This window comes from Haliotis rubra, unplaced genomic scaffold (genome assembly GCF_003918875.1).
Source record: "Haliotis rubra isolate DU_JTF1 unplaced genomic scaffold, ASM391887v1 Scf58, whole genome shotgun sequence".
Classification (NCBI taxonomy): domain Eukaryota; kingdom Metazoa; phylum Mollusca; class Gastropoda; order Lepetellida; family Haliotidae; genus Haliotis; species Haliotis rubra.
The window spans coordinates 1976852-1985945 of record NW_025767279.1 but is presented as its reverse complement, the minus strand read 5'-3'; positions in this window follow the sequence as shown (position 1 = coordinate 1985945).

The window sequence follows — 9094 nt, the reverse complement described above, 5'->3', positions numbered from 1 at the left end:
AACAATATGAAATGATTCAAAACTTTATAAACACCTATATTGAATACGAAAAAGTGTTCTTATCCTTTTGTTAGACCGCGGACATTTAAATAGAGCGTAGGAGAAGGAGCTAACTCTAACTGCAACAGCTCATTCGTGGACATCTTATGTATAGGTTAGATCACGAGAACCTGGCGTCTAATCGTTGAAGTGGTTAGTTAGATACCACTTCAACGATTAGACGCCAAGGTCCGAGTGGTCTAACCGACTTAAACCATGACACATAATTAAATGGCTACATGTGCATTAAACGTTATCAAAACAACGATAAATTCAATGCACTATATTTAGTTGCGCTCTCACGTAGTAAAAGTTATATTTTCACACTTAAGGTCCTTGAAAATTTCGTATAGCACGTGCCTTCACATGTCACTTACAGCACGTGCCATCTGATATATCTGAACACGATAAGGGCTGTTTGACAATGTAATGTGCCCCTGAATGCGCAGAGTAATTGTAGTAATTGATATGTTAATTCTTGGTTAGAGGCGAATGATTGAATTTTAGTTTGCCCTGTACGAGAGTTATTAATGAATGATTTTCCCGCATGCGCAAACGTTCATCAAGAAACATGCTTTCACATTCACCGCCATTGCCAGTGTCAGTAACAAATGGGTCCAGAATGTCTGAAGAAGATTTGATTCCGTGCTCACAAATATTTTTGAGCTCAAATGTTCATAGTAATGCAGTTTCTCCGACAAATTATGCTACTCTGTACAGTGATATTAGCGACAACGGCGACAACGTTGCTGAGAATATGCAGACTGCAGATAAACATTGTGACATACCGTCAAGTGAAGATGATGCCATGTATGTAGCTTCTCAATAGATTGAGAGCGAGTTGTTTAAAAAACAGAAAAGTGAATTTCTTGTTTTGTCTTCGAGCGATGATGACATGATATATGCAGTTTCACAAGAGATGGAAAGGCAATATGCAAGGAAATCAACTAATACACGCTTCGGTGAACCCTTATCATGCTATACTTAATTGGCCTCAACTTTGCTTTACGCAGTGGCGTTGAACACATAATTTTGACAGTTAATCAAATTGAAATTGGAGAAAATGACTAGGGTGAGTTCATACGCTACCATGAAAAGGTAGGTAAATGTAATCAACGTGGTTTGAAGGACTACCATGTTGCACCCAAAAGTGTTACTGCGTATGCTAGTGATGTATCTGATAAATGCATCGTCCACCTGTACCGGAAGTACCTCGGTCTTCGTCCTGCTGATGCTCCTACAGCTTTATACTTACGTCCACTTAGTAAACCCAGGCCTGATCGATGGTATTCAGTGTCGCCAGTAGGAGAACACACACTGAGTAAAACTGTGTCCAGATTTTGCGCTGCTGCCGGATTCAGTGGTAAGATTTTCAAATTCATTTATCTAAAAACCTGCATTACTCAAAATATATTACCAACTTTACAGTGTCAAAAAACACAATGAAAACATTTTTACATTTCTTCCTTGAACCAGGTGTTGTTTCTTTACCAGTAATTTAGTTAGATGCAAATGACAAAGCGTGTTTTACACAAATATAGCATCAATTCATCTCTTGACTTGTTTTGATTGGGTTAACATTTGTGTTTTCAGGTTTCTACACAAATCATTCGTTGAGAGCAACGTGTGCGACGCGGCTGTTTCGCTCAGGTGTAGATGAGCAGTTGATTGCTAAAACAACCGGTCACAGGAGTAACGCCATTCGCAACTACAAGCGTGTCTGTACTGAACAAGAGGCGACTATGAGCAGGATAGTGCAAGGGAAACCTAGAAAGCGACGAAGTGAAACGGCATCCATGTCATCCAGTTCATGCGAGAAATCTAGGGCTTTACAAAAGACCAGTACCGATGGTATCAACATGTCTGTCAACGTTACGGTCGCAAAATGAAACTTTGTGTATGTTCTGTGAATAAATACATTCTGCAGTATGCATTGCTGTTATTGTTTTTATTGTTCCATTAAACCATGACTGTTTTGTTTCAGGTCGTAGTCTAACCAACCCAGATATTAGACTACGACCGGGACTACTTTTTAAATGTTTGCTTTCATGTTGGAATCTGACCAGCTTTACTTCACATCAGCGTTTGCCAATTACAATCATCCAGCCAAAACTAGGCGCAGATTGTTAAAAAGGTCTTATGGAACAATTATTCATTGCTGTTATTTTTCTATTGTTCCATAAGACCTTTTCAACAATATTCGCCTAGTTTTGGCTGGATGATTGTAATTTATTTATTTATTTTTATTTATTTTTTTTCAACATTTTTTTATTCACATCAGTAGGTACAGTCAATTATACAAAAGTCGTACACAGAGACAGGTGACAGTTCTAGTTATAATCATTTTATACAAAAATCATACAATCAAGGTTGTATACTTGCGGATCGTCTAAGCTTGAGCAATTAGGTAAGTCGGTGCTATCGGTAATAATACTTGTTTGCTCCTGGGTTCATTTGGTTTGTTTTCATAATAGTACCATGTCATTCTGGGTAACCAAGAGGTAGAAACATTCATACATTATTATACAGATGTCATGCCTAATACAGGCTTGTACATGTTGACAATTCACAACACATCAGTCTGCAAACATGAGTAGGTACATTCAAGTATATATATTACTGCACAAAGATCATAGATTGTATACATCGAAGAGTCATAACACATCAGACCATGTTGTGTAATGGGAGCCCGTTTACTCCACATTCGTCTGGCTGGTTTTTCATTCTGGCAACATATCTTTCAAAGAAGCGATTGAGGATTTTAAGGACAAAATTAAATTTCTAATGCAGCTTATCGATATAAATATATATATCTTTTCCCGTCCGTGAATCGGCACATATTGTAATTCACTATATCAAAATTCTACTTTAAGCATGTTGAAGAGTCATAACACATCAGTCCATATTGTAAGTAGTGGTAGCCATTTGCTCATACATTCATTTATTTGGTTTTTCATTCTAGCAACATATCTCTCAACTATCTTTCAAGGTAGCAATAAAGGATTTGAAAGATACAACTTATATATATATGTGGTTCACCAGTTTGAAGTTTGCGGTCCCCTGGATACCAAACAGGATGGATTTAAGATTAAGCTGAATCTCATAACACAGATGTTGTCTCAAAAATTGTTCCAGATTGTACCAAAAATGACTAACCTGTGGACATTCAAAATATACATGCACAATCGATTCGTTTTCATTGTTACATCTTTGACAAATACTATTGTCGATCAAATTCTTTTTGAATAATTTCTTTTTGGTGTATATAATGCGATGCACAAATCTATGTTGATAATCTTGTAGCTTGATATCTCTACAGCATTGTTTAGGAAGACTAAATATTTTCTTCCAGTTTAAGTCAGTTAAGAACATGTGTTGCCATTTACTGCAGATAATAGGGAGATAATTATTTTGCACAAGTATATCATATATCTTCCGAGATCCCTTTGATGGTTTAGTCCATTCCATAAGAAAGTTATTAATCCTAAGATCGTAGACACATATAGGTTTAGGATTGTCTATCACCCTTATCCATTCTTTAGGGAGGTTACTAACAACTCGATGATGGTCCAAATAAGTACCCTTGAGGTTGAATTTTTTTCTTCAAGTCTACAAAGGATAAATGCCCGTTCTCGTCACATAGGTCTCTTATATAATGCACTCCTTTACAGAACCAGTTTTCTATAATAAAATTTGAGTCTGTACACTGGTGGTTAAATCATATCGGTTCAGCTAGAAAAGCCTGAATATCTCTTGCATCTGTCAAATGAGACCAAAAATATTTACTCCAAATATATATCAAATCCTGCCAGTAGGGGTTATCAATTTTACAAAGTCTGTAAGACGGTACATGGACACCAGGTTGAAAAAGGAGTTTCAAAGGAAAGTAGCTATTATAGAGGTTCTTAAACATGCTGTTTTTAGAATACGTAGCTTTAGCGATGATATAAACACATTTATATCTACCATTCTTAATCCACCATTCTCAAAGCTTCTTGTCAAATTCGCCCGTTTGATTTTATCAGGTTTGGAGTTCCAAATGAACTTAAAAAAAATTGAACTTAGTTCATCAACAAATTCTTTGGGTGGTTGAGGCAAAGCAGAGAATATGTGAACAAGAGTAGATAATGCTAAAGTTTTTATCACAGTTATTTTTCCAATTAATGTCGATTTACGTTTACGCAAATTTGCTAATAATCTCTTAATGTTTTCTAGTCTTTTTCTGGTGTTGATAACCCATAGTTTTTCTAAATTTGCGTTTAATATTCTTTCCAATCATTGACCCAAGCCATATTGCCTTAGTTTTATCTGAATTCATCCTTAATCCTGAATAATAGTGAAAACGTTCCAAAGTGTTAAGTGCAGCTCTTAGGCTTTCTTCTGAGCCGTCCAAAAAAAGCTGTGTATCGTCAGCATACTGCCCTAATTTATGCTCTATGTTTATTAAATAAATGCCTTTAATCGTATCATTGTCTCTAATCATAGTGGCCAGTATTTTGGCTACAAAAAGAAAGAAATATGGTGAGATTGGGTCCCCCTGTCTGCAGCCTCTACCATTGTCAAAAATGAAGAGAGGTAGCATACCTTTCTTATTCTTAGATTTTGTTTCCAGGATGATGTCGTACAATAATCTTATATTATCTGCTAAAGATCTCCCTGGAATGAATCCTGTTTCATTTTCGTGTATCAAAAGATCCAAAACAATCTTCATTCTCTTAGTGTTACATGTGCTAATAATGACAACCATGGCATGAGTATATGTATTGTGGGCAATTGATGAGTGTTGATCGGTCAGTTTAAGCAGAGCAGCGGCACAAATGTCCGTTAAATTCGAAAATGTTACTATAAAATGTTTTAATATTGATTTGAGCATACGGAAACATCACGGAATGTAAAGAGAAAACAATAGACAATAGAATAAAGGAGGAGCCTATCCTTGTTTAAAAGTGCCAGATATGGGGATGTCAAAGTAATGTAAGAAATAGATAGGCACAGGTTAGAATAAAATCCAATATCTAGCAAAGTTATGTTTGAACCTGCATTAACATTTCTTGTGTATGACTTATGATATTGTGGAGCATATAGATTGTTTATGCACTGGTCGAAGAGATGCGTTAATACTGGGTAAAACTAAAAGAAATGCCAATTAAAATATTCCTGTAAGGCTTACATGATGTTATATAATCCTGACTTTGTAGGTCCGACCTGGGTACGTGATGTTAGACATATTTCACTTAGTTCATGCTTTGGGTTTGTTTGTTTGAACATATCTTATTTAATGTTGAAAGGGATTGGGCACAAATTACGTTACTTATTACCGCCCCCTCCAATCAGACAAACATGAACAATAATGAATGGACGTAATGAATGGACATAATAATATTTAGACATATTATTCATTAATGGAAGCGCTTACTTCGTACAATGTATTTATGCACATGTCCAAAGATATTTTCATTAATAGTATTTAGTAGAGCAGGGTTGCCGTAAAGAATGGTATCAATGTCTAAGAACTTTTGATAGATCAAAGTCTTGCTTCGTATAAACGGCATCTTCCACCGGAGCACCACAATTGCAAGCTTTACTCTCTGATAAATTAACACGAAAAAGATCTGCATGTAATGAATTACACGAATGTCTTAACTTCGTGTGAAGTATATTTGTCTTTCTTTCACCAAATAGTAAATATTTTGGAACTTTGTCATTTTTTCAGATAACTTTGATTTAAACGATGATATTGAATTTGTACATTTTGTTTTAGAGGAGAGAGCATTCCATAAACTTGCAGAATCATAAATAAATGACTTTTGGAGAATTTAGGTGCGAAATTTAGGAACAGCCAAATCTGATTTGTTACACAATTTGTGTCCGGAAATGGTTTCAGTTAAAGGTGGAAGTAAATCTATCAGGTAATCAGGAGCTTGCATATTAACAATTTTGTAGAATGTACTGAGTTTTTTTGTGTTCGTCTAACTTTCAATGGTAACCAACCAGTTTCACTGTATAAACTATATCTTGAAGCGAATTTAGGCAATCCGGTTACAACTGTTGCTGCTTCAAGTTGTAACATTCAAGTTTATCACAAATAAAGCTAGGGCAATTATCCCAGACCTCACATGCATATTCTAAAATAGGCCTAATATACATTTTATACATACTAGAAAGGCTATATCGAGGTAATACGTACTTCAACGTCCGTAATGAGGAAACAAGTTTTGAGGCCTTTTCTAATACAGCAGATACATGATGTGACCATTTTGTATTATCTGAAAAGATGACACCGATGTGTTTATGTTTATGTACACATTCCAAATGTTCATTATTGAAAATCAAGTCAGGAACTTGTGGACAATTTCCATTTTTAAAAAGCGCGAATTTTGTCTTATTTGGGTTAAACTTAACTAACCATTTGTCAGCCCATTCATTCAGTTTTGTTAAATGACATTTAAGAGTAGCTTCTATGGTTTTTACATCTTTTCCTGCAACACCAATTGACAAATATGAGTCTTGTGGCATTTGTTTCAGGTGAATCATTGATGTACACAAGGAACAAAATTGGACCAAGGACAGAACCTTGGGGAACCCCTGCAATAACGTTTAATTCTTTTGATAATGTACCATTGATGGAAACACTCTGTCGTCTATCAGATAAATAGTTTGTTAACCAACTAAGTAAATGCCCACGAACACCATAACTTAATTTTTTCTAATTTGTGCAACAACCCTTTATACCACACCCTGTCAAAGACCTATGAAATGTCACAAAAAATCATATAATAAAGGTGATGAGTATCTAGAGCTGAACATATATTGTGATAGATTTCATTAACTTGAGATGTGGTAGAGTGGTTTGTAGTAAAACCTGATTGAAATTTACTTAAAATGCTATGTTTATTGAATGGTTATGTAAATGCTTTTACATTTATTTTCTCACAAATTTTCCTGAGGATAGATAATAACCTTATGGGTCTGTAATTAGTAGGGAAGGATTTACCTCCTTTTTTGAAAATAGGGGTAACATTGCCTGTTTTCCAAACTGAAGGAAAAACATACTGGCTAAAAGAAATATTATACAGTAAACAAAGAGATTCATCTATTGATGTACAAATCAGGTACACTAGATTTGTTTGAATACATGACACGTTTTATGGATAACAACTTCTTTTTTATTCTTTACACGACGATGTGTGAAGAATAAAAAAGAAGTTGTTAGCCATAAAACGTGTCATGTATTCATGTTCATCCAACTTCTAAATGCCCTTCAAAAACTAGATTTGTTTGCTGGTAAAGTCTTAATCATATCCGATACTTCCTTTTTAGTTACACTAACGCTTGTAATGCTGTGAGGTCAGCGATGGCTAACAGGTGGCAAAGTTTTGCCCTCATCATTGATATCAGAAACAATTACAAAATATTTATTCAATGTTTGGGCTTTGTCAATGTCTGTAAATGCTGAAGGTATTCAGGAATCATCAGTTACGAGAGGGGGAATGGCTCCCGATGAAGTAGAACCTTTCAACAAATTATTATGAACTTTCCAATAATCTGCTAATTGAGTACAGTGAGAAGATAAAAAACAAGCTGTTGGATGTATTGAAAGTTTTACAATATGTTCAAGTCATATTGAAATATAAATGATCGTTTTGAAAAGAAAATAGTATGTTACACTCTAAAACACCCCAAACATTTTAAGAATCACATTATATGATATAGAGATTATCAACCTCGTGTGTATCCGTATCATTAATATCATATATTAGGAATAAAAATTATGCATAATAGGAATATTTACATGTATTGTTAGTAATTGTTAGTAAACTTACTTCTCGATTATGGTAGCCTTATTCCTGTGGATACACAGAATACATACAGAAAATCAAAAGAAATTTTAACACTAAGTCATAGCTATTCCTAGTGGTATACCTAATCTACCCCTGAGTTATCTCCCTTGATCCTGACGTCACTGTATTGTTCTCCTAGAACCTTTCATAATTTTTCTAAAAACACATCTATGACATATTTCTAAGGATAAATTCGCAGGGAGGACAAAGGGTGGGAACTACTCCCCATAATCCAGAGGTATGTTTACTAACAATTACTAACAATACATGTAATTGTTCCTAATTATAACGTAAACATTCCCTCTGGATTATGGTAGCCTGAATCTCAAGTAAGGAAGGAGGGTTACCCTTGGAAGACACTACCCTCTATACCACTAACAGAGTTGATTACTCAACATCCTAAGAGGCACCCGTGAAGAGCCACCTCCTCGTGGTGGGTGCTGGGTAACGCTAAGCGCTCTTCAACCCCCTGTTGTGGACCCGGGTGTATATTTGGTCCACCAACCTGTTGGCCGTGGGTTGCGCCCCTGTGTTGGTGGAGGACGGGAGTCTGGTGGTTGACGGCACTGGGTCCAGGAACAGTGTTCCTTTGCCCAACACACCACTTTGCCCCTTACTTCACCTAGATGGGTGGTTGAATGGCCCGGTTCAACCAATCGGCTGGTCATGCCGAGCCCTGAGCACTAAATTGCATTGCTCTTTTATTATTTGGCTTGGTTATATTTGGACACAATATTGACATGTTTTGTTTTGTGTATCTACTATGTGATATATGGATTTTCAAAATTGTGAAAATTTGCCTGGATGCTGGTGCCAGAAGGCGGTGGCTCATGGGCCAATCTGGTGGAAAAATTACTTTTTGTTTTTTCTGCTTGAGTATATCATCCGAGTATCCTTGGTGCTGCAAGTCGGAGACCCTCTTGTTTTTAGCATTGTCCTTTGTGATACTCCGTGGTGGGTGGGGAGCTCGGATGATGAAGTCTAAACACTTACCATGGCTTATGAAACCCCAACAAAAACAAGCTAACGTCCTCTTGAAACTGATCCTGATGACAACGACCTCAGACTATCGAAACAAATTGATTTCTGGCCACGTTTTGTTGTCATTGACACCAAAGATAACACACCATTGAAGTTAAACCCTTTTGCTGTGTCTAAGGGTATTAAAGGCATTGCTGGCGATGTAAAGAACATTAAAAGATTACGTTCTGGTG